Source organism: Nycticebus coucang, chromosome 7, assembly GCF_027406575.1.
Source record: "Nycticebus coucang isolate mNycCou1 chromosome 7, mNycCou1.pri, whole genome shotgun sequence".
NCBI lineage: Eukaryota > Metazoa > Chordata > Mammalia > Primates > Lorisidae > Nycticebus > Nycticebus coucang.
The window spans coordinates 122,973,437-122,981,474 of record NC_069786.1 but is presented as its reverse complement, the minus strand read 5'-3'; the positions used below and the strand labels follow the sequence as shown (position 1 = coordinate 122,981,474).

The 8,038-nt window shown below is 37.2% G+C and overlaps 1 non-coding gene across 1 annotated transcript; it reads left to right on the top strand.

Moving 5' to 3' along the window:
- Positions 1–6,376: 6,376 nt before the first annotated feature.
- Positions 6,377–6,483, top strand: LOC128590942 (U6 spliceosomal RNA). The gene has a single exon (XR_008381402.1). It is a non-coding gene; the product is annotated as a U6 spliceosomal RNA (small nuclear RNA).
- The last annotated feature ends 1,555 nt before the right edge of the window (positions 6,484–8,038 follow it).

Here is an 8,038-nt window from a genome sequence, read left to right as displayed (position 1 = left end):
TATATTGTATTACTATCATAAAGTAAGCCAACAAAATGTTATTTAAAAAAATAAAAAGGCTTACTCCCCTCCTCTCTCTTTCCTCTCTCTCTGTCTCTCTCCATCTCTCCCTGCCCCTCTTTCCTCTCTCTCTCTCTTTTCTCCCTTCTCTCTTCTTTTCTCTCCTCCTTGGTGCTGCTCTGCAGCATCCCTCCCTTGCCAATAAAAAACATTTCATACAAAAAAAAAAAAAAAGGAAGAGAAAACATATTTTCTGTTCATTTAGTGGTGTTTGATCATCATAAATGTCTTTATCCTCATTGTCTTCATTGTAAGTAGGCTAAAGAAGAGAAAGTGGGGGCAGGTTGGTCTTGCTGGCAGAGGAAGAAGAAAGTTCCTGTATAAATGGACCCACACAGCTCAAACATGTGTTCAGAGTCAACTGTAGAGTCATGTATTCCTTAACACTGAGATATATTCTAAGACCTTCATCCTTAGGCAACTCCATAGTTGTATGAGCATCACAGAGTGTGTTTATACAATCCTGGGGAGGACTATATCCCTGTGCTGTGTGCTGTAGCTGTCATTTCAATGCTACAAGTCTACACGGCATGTTACTGTACTGGCTACTGTAGTTGACTGGAACACAATGGTAAGTGTGTATATATCTAAATATATCTCAATAGAGAAAGGACATAGTAAAAATGCAATGTAAGAGAGATAATGTGTGGTACACCTGCATAGGGCACTTACCATGAATGGAGCTTGCAGGACTAGAAGTTGCTCTGGGTGAGTCAGTGAGTGAATGGTGAGTGAGTTTGAAGGCCTAGGATATTACCATATATTTTTGTACTCTTTCTTTCTTTCTTTCTTTCTTTCTTTCTTTCTTTCTTTCTTTCTTTCTTTCTTTCTTTCTTTCTTTCTTTCTTTCTTTCTTTCTTTCTTTCTTTCTTTCTTTCTTTCCTTCCTTCCTTCCTTCCTTCCTTCCTTCCTTCCTTCCTTCCTTCCTTCCTTCCTTCCTTCTTTCTCTCCTTCTCTCCTTCCTTCCTTCCTTCCTTCTTTCTCTGTGTCTATCTCTCTTTCTTTTCAGATTAATATGAGGGTACAAATGTTTAGGTTACATTTTTTTCTGTTTTCATTTCTAAGGTAAAGTTCATGTTGCAGTTGAGCTCTTCACCCAGGCAGTGTTCTGAACACCTTCACCTTCTGGTCAGCTACATACAGAAGACTAAAACTGAACTCATACCTCTCACCACTAACTACTGCACACTCTAAAATGATGACAAAAGAAAAGTATATTTATACAGAAACCAGTAATGCAGTCATTTATTATCATCACCCAGTTTTATGTGCTGTACATAGTTGCATGTGCTAGAGTTTTATATGATTCTCAGTGCAGTAGGTTTATTTACACAACAAATGCATGAGTAATGTGTTGCACTACAGCATTACTTGATGATAGGAATTTCTCACCTCCATTATAATCTTACAGGGCCACTGTCATGTCTGCAGTCTGACATTGAGATGTCTCTATGTGGCACATGATTGTAGTTTTTTTTGCACTTTATGTAGTTTTTTTGCACTAAAATCATTTACATGTTATGCTATGTATTCACTACATATCCATATTGTGAACAATTTAATTCCAAAAACAATATTGAGCTCTGCTGCTGAGCTCTTGATACTTATAAGCACCATGTTAACACAATGGGGCACATAGATAAAATCGATCTTTACACTCAGTGAGGTGGCACTGTCTTAGAAGATAAGGCAAGCACAGGCAGACAGGGAGGCATTTTGAGGTGGAAGATGTCACAATTGGTAAGGGAAAAATGACCAGAAAGTATTTCATGGATGAAATAAAAATTGAAGCAAATTTTGTAAAATTTGAAGCTATGAAACTCCAGGTAATGGTGGTGATGATGACAATAGTCATAAACTGACACAGGTAATATAATAAGGAATGTTTATTAAAGTGCTCCTCACAAATTCTATTAATGATTCTTTTAATAACATGTGATTTATCCTTCATAACAACACTAAGAAGAGGTATATTTTCTTTCTATTATGGACAAGCATAGCTGCAGCTTAGCATGTTGAAATATTATAACTTGCCTATAGCCACAAAGATGGGAGCAGAGGACTCAGAATTCAAACCCAGCTTTGTCTCACTCCAGAGCTTGAGCACTCACTCTGGAGCTTGGCTCTTTGTCTTGGACTAATGCTTTTTCCTTCTCTATGTGTCCCACACACCCCCCCCCCGTCCTGAGATCTGGGGTTTCCAAAGGAGGGAGCCTGACAGTTGTAACAGAGTTATGTTCATGCTGACCATGCTGACAAAGTGGAAGTGACCCCTCAAGGACAAGTTATCTTACAGAAGACTGTCCTTTCCAGTCCCAGAACTAAAGACTAGCCCCAGGGATTCCTGAAGCCATGTGCAAGTGGAAATTCCTCCCATGTGTGACAGATACCCAGTCTATACTCCTCGACCCTTTTGCTAAGTGTCACCTCCACTCCATGCCAGGTGAATTGGGAGTAAACTAGTGATGAGAGTCCTACCAAATGACACTGAGTCCATTGGTTTCAAAGCTTTAAGTAAGGAAAAGAACTAGACAAACTTCTTCCTACTCTCTGAAGTGGTACAATTTGCACTGGAATATGAGTTGTGCTGAAAGTGTGAGGCCTGAAGTTATCTCCTGAAATTCTTCCTAGTTTTTATTTGATAACCATAACATTCTTCAAGAATAGAGATCTCACATTGAAACTGTGAAGTACATCTGTTGGGAAACTTAATTTTAAGGAAAGTACTTGAAATAATTATGATGTACTATATCATTCTGTTTGGAATTTTTGGAAGAGCAAAATATTTATTGGCTTAAGAATTTTGTTGAAACAAAATTTAGAGGCTATCATGAAGAACTGCAGTGTTTGGTTTTAATCTCTGCAGATATTGAAGGCAAAAATGTCTCTTCTGTGGTGACCACTTCCCCACGAGGCTTCACCTTATTATTGATTACTGAAGCTTGAAGGTTTTATGTTTTTTGGTGTTATTTTTATATGATTCTATTTTTTTATCATTTAATTGTTTTAGCTCAGAATTTGCTCATGGGCCCTTTGGATTGTGACAAAACAACTGGTACATGACAAGTTGCCAGAGTTAACAGCCACCTGTCACACTCCATTGCCAACTCTGACACCAGTGATGAATATAATCCCAGTTTTAAATGGACCCATTTTTTTAACCTCAGGAAATCACCAAGAGGAAAAGAACATACCCACAAGCATCTATATTAATTTGTCATTTCTTTAATGCTTGTCTCATACTGCCTTTTATCAACGACTGGAAGGCCATACAAATTAAAAATATAGATTTGAGAAGCATATGAAGAATAAAACAGATTCTTAATGAATCACATGCAGAACAAGGCAAATTCAAAGTGGGGAAGAAAGGGAGAACAAGAGAGAGGAAGGGAGGGAAATAAGGAAGGAAGGATAAAAAAGATGGACACCTTTTCTAACAACTTCTAGGACAATGAGAAATTGCAATAAACTGAGAAAAGTACTTTATGTGTGCACTGTAAAATAGACATTGTGGTTGGGCACGGTGGCATGTGCCTGTAGCCCCAGCTACTCAGGAGCTAAGGCAGGAGGGTCACTCGGACGCGGGAGTTGAGGCTGTAGGGCAGCATGGTTATGCACACGAACAGTCCCTGCACTCCATTCTAGGTGACATAATGAGACTTCGGCTCTTAAAAAATAAAGGAAATAAAATAAAGTAGACTATGTGCAAGGAGCTATAAAAGAAGGGGCAAAATTTTAATGGGAATTTATATTATCATATTCATGTTAATATTTAAATATTAACCTAATATCTTCAATAAAAATCACCAAATAAAAATTATTTATCCTTAAAGATTAAAGTTCAAGATGTCTAACATTATATTATTTGGGAAATTGGGAACATCTAATATTCTTTTGTGTTTTTTTAGTATGACACACAATTTCTACAAGAATTCAATAGAAAAACAACTTATTTCATACAAAAGTCGTACCATCCTCATTACTAAGGATAAAAAGATAAATTAAAATTGAGTAAAATGGTAATAAAGTAAAAGTTAGAATTTGAGTGCTGTAGAAATAGAAAAAGGAGAAAAAACAAAAAATAAATGGCATGTGAACAATAGAGGGAAATTAAAATAAACACGTTAACAAGGTAAATTGTGATTTTAAAATATCACTCCCTAACGATTTTGGTTTAAACTTTATATTAAAGTTAAAAACACTCAGTTTAATCATAAAGCAAACCCCCTAGTTACTTTTTATAAGAAATACAGCTCATTCAAAATGGTACAAAAATACATGATGAAATAAATAACACACTGTAGGCATGGAAAGAAACAAGTGAAATAAAACAAAACCCCATGGTAAAAATTAGAGATTGAAAATATACAATCACCAAAATATTGGCCTCTCCTTATACAAACCAAACTCCACTGTAAAGACATAGCAGTCATGTACATGTAATGCTCAGTAATTTAAAATTAAAACAAGAAGTTGTCCAATGTCACAGAGTGTATAAATCATAGAAAAATAAATACATTTTCTGTAGTTAAAACCAAGTGCTCTTTCTAGGCTTATCAAATTTTCAAAATATAGTCAGTTAAATTTCCTTAAGATGAATTCATGTGTGCACTGTTTTAAGGCTCTGTAAACAGCAGGACCAGTAACCTATGCTGGTTTGCAGAGATTAAAAACATTATTGTGACCAGTGGGCTCTAGTGCAAAGCCTGGGAATCCAGCCTCTGAGAGCCTTTCACTCTTTCTCTGCCCTGAGTTTCCCAGTGTTCCCTCCCATGCTCTCCTGATCTACCTCTCCCTGGGCCCTCTTGCGGCTGTTATAAGATGGACTTTTTATCAGCATCCTGCATCCTCCCCTGCACCTTGCCCCATGAGGACATTTGGTCTAACTCAAGTACACCTAGTCAAGGTGACATTCTTATAACCCCCTCAACTGGTGGTACAAGACTGCTTTGTGTCCTCTGCAAATTCAAGACTTCTTGATCTAATTAGAATGAGCAAAGAGGAGTCTGAAGGCTGGGAAGGCTGGAAGGCATACACTCCTAGCACAGGCCAGAGAGGGAGCTCACCTTTCCAGTGCTCAGAGTGGGTATGCCCTTCCCTGGATCCCCAGAATGTTCCAACAGCTATCTCCTTCAGGATCTAAAATTGCAAACCCTCTCATCCCAAATCTCTAAACTGCTTAAGTGTTTCTTCATATTATTTATTGAAAATGTTATACTTTATTATTTTTATTTGTCTCCCCCAGTGAAGTATAAACTACACAAGGAAAAAAAATAAAAATTAAAAAACAAAACAAATAAACTACACAAGGGCAAGGATCCTATCTGTTTAGTTCACTATTTCTCCAGGTTCTTAGCACACAGTAGGGGGTGAACAAATATGTGTGGCAAAATGAAAGGAAGAAAAGAGAGAGGGGGGAAGAAAGGGAGAACAAGAGAGAAGGGAGGGAGGGAGGGAGGGAGGGAGGGAGGGAGGGAGGAAGGAAGGAAGGAAGGAAGGAAGGAAGGAAGGAAGGAAGGAAGGAAGGAAGGGAGGGAGGGAAGGGAGGGAGGGAAAGATGAAATGAATCAAAATGAAAAGAAATGAAGAATCTCTTTTTCAGTGTGTTTTTTTTTAGGCACAAGAGAAAATCCTGTGCTTTCACATAACACTAATGATCTCTATTTTCCACAATACCTTAGCATGCTTTTTGACATTTTTAAACAATTGAATTGGTTTTACATTTGAATATCTTTCTAAATACTTGCCTAAAAAGAAATCAAAACTATATTACTTCTATAATATAGTTACTTCTATAATATAGTTACTTCTATAATATAGTTACTTCAGATATAGCTACCCCTACTAAGCAGTCTCTTTTTACATATTTTATATAATGCCAAAGAATTTTTTTTTTAAGTTAACTTGAAACACCATGATTCTTGATATTTTTCTGTTAGATGCTCAAGGAACTGCTAAAACAGCTTTTCTTATGCATTCCCTTATTCCCACACACTTTGCTTTAGCTGTGCTCACGGCAAGTGAAAATGTACCACCTCGGGCGGCGCCTGTGGCTCAGTTGGTAAGGCGCCGGCCCCATGTACCGAGGGTGACGGGTTCAAACCCGACCCCGGCCAAACGGCAATCAAAAAATAGCCGGGCGTTATGGTGGCCACCTGTAGTCCCAGCTACTCGGGAGGCTGAGGCAAGAGAATCGCTTAAGCCCAGGAGTTGGAGGTTGCTGGGAGCTGTGTGATGCCACGGCACTCTACCGAGGGCCATAAAGTGAGACTCTGTCTCTACAAAAAAAAAAAAAAAAGAAAGAAAATGTACCACCGTGCTCTCTTCGGCAGCACATATACTAAAATTGGAACGATACAGAGAAGATTAGCATGGCCCCTGCGCAAGGATGACACGCAAATTCGTGAAGCGTTCCATATTAAAAAAAAAAAAAAAAAAAAAGAAAGAAAATGTACCACCTCTGTGCAAAGGGTCAGTGAAGCTTTAGGCAGGTAGCTTTCAATTTACATTTTTAACTATATGTAAAATACAGTAAATTTGAACTTTTGTTCAGTAATATAAGGTGGCAGAGAGAAAAATTGTTGAGATTTATGTGTCAGAATGTCTTCTAGATAATACTAAAGATATTATTATAGCTAGTTCTCTTACCCATAGGGATTCAGATACTGTACAAAATGATCCAATTAGTTTTCCCAGAATTTTATTAAATATCCAATGCCATTAAATAGTAAATAATTGAATTCTATTGGAATACATCTTAAGGCATTTTTCATTAACAGATGTAAATTACCTGGCTTACGTGGGTTAAATAACATCCTATCAACCATTATAATGAGATAAAGTCCTTTCAAGCCATATATTTATCTAAAGTGGTTCTTTAATAGCTAATGGAGAAAATGAATGTTAAAAAGATCAGGATAGTAACCCAATACAGATTCATGTGACAAGGCAGAGGGCCCCGAGTACCTGGTGAGGAACTATACCTCCATCTCCGTCTCTGAAACCCTGAGCCGAGAACACAGCTCAGCTGTGCCTGATACTACCTGCCACGTGGCTTGCTCCATAAACAGTTCACACAGCAGTTTATTTCTATAAGGTCAGCAGGAGAATCTCCGACTGCTTCTCTGTTGCAACCTGCGGACCTGCTAAGGCACAGTGGTGTGCCGTGTGAGGATCTTAGGTGTGCTGTAAAACATTTTAAAGATTTTTAATTAAGTTATTTTTAGAAGACATTCAGAGCACAGTAAGTATATATATTTCACAGTAAGTATATATATTTTTTACCCTTTTTTTATCAACATAATTTAAGTGTGCCGCTGAAGTTTAACTATAGGTTCAAGTGTGCCCTGAGATAAAAAAGGTTAATAACACTGTTGTTTTAAAGGGCTCATCTAATCAGGCCCAGTTCACCCAATGTAATCTCCCTTTTCATTAACTGAATGTCCACAGGTTGGAGATCTGCAAAATATTTTCCTCTTTACTGTAATCTGCTGGTCAGAACCAATTGGCAAGTCTAATGCTCACAGGTACAAGATTTACAAAAACAGTGTGTCATGATCACTTTAAATTACTCTCAATTAGAAGCTGGTTAATTAATTAATAAGATGTGATGTGACTGAGTATTTTTCAATCTATTATCTAGAAAATCAAAGTCTGTATGTCTCTTTCCCTCTCCCTTTACATTTAATTACTATTTATAATAGCTTGTTTAAGACAAGCAGTTTTCCCATTACACACTTTTGTTAATAGCAGATAATTGCCCTTCTTTACTCCTACCATAAAACCTATCATTTTATTGCCGAGATATGTTATTTTTGACAATATGCCTTTTGCTAAATTCCTGAAGCAGCTTAATTATACCCAGGGATATTTTGTCTGTTTGTGTGATTTTAGAGCTTTGCATTTTGTTCAAATTGTTTTGGTATTCTTGGTTTCTTAATTCATTTATTTCATCAAAAATATTTTTCAAGAGCCTACT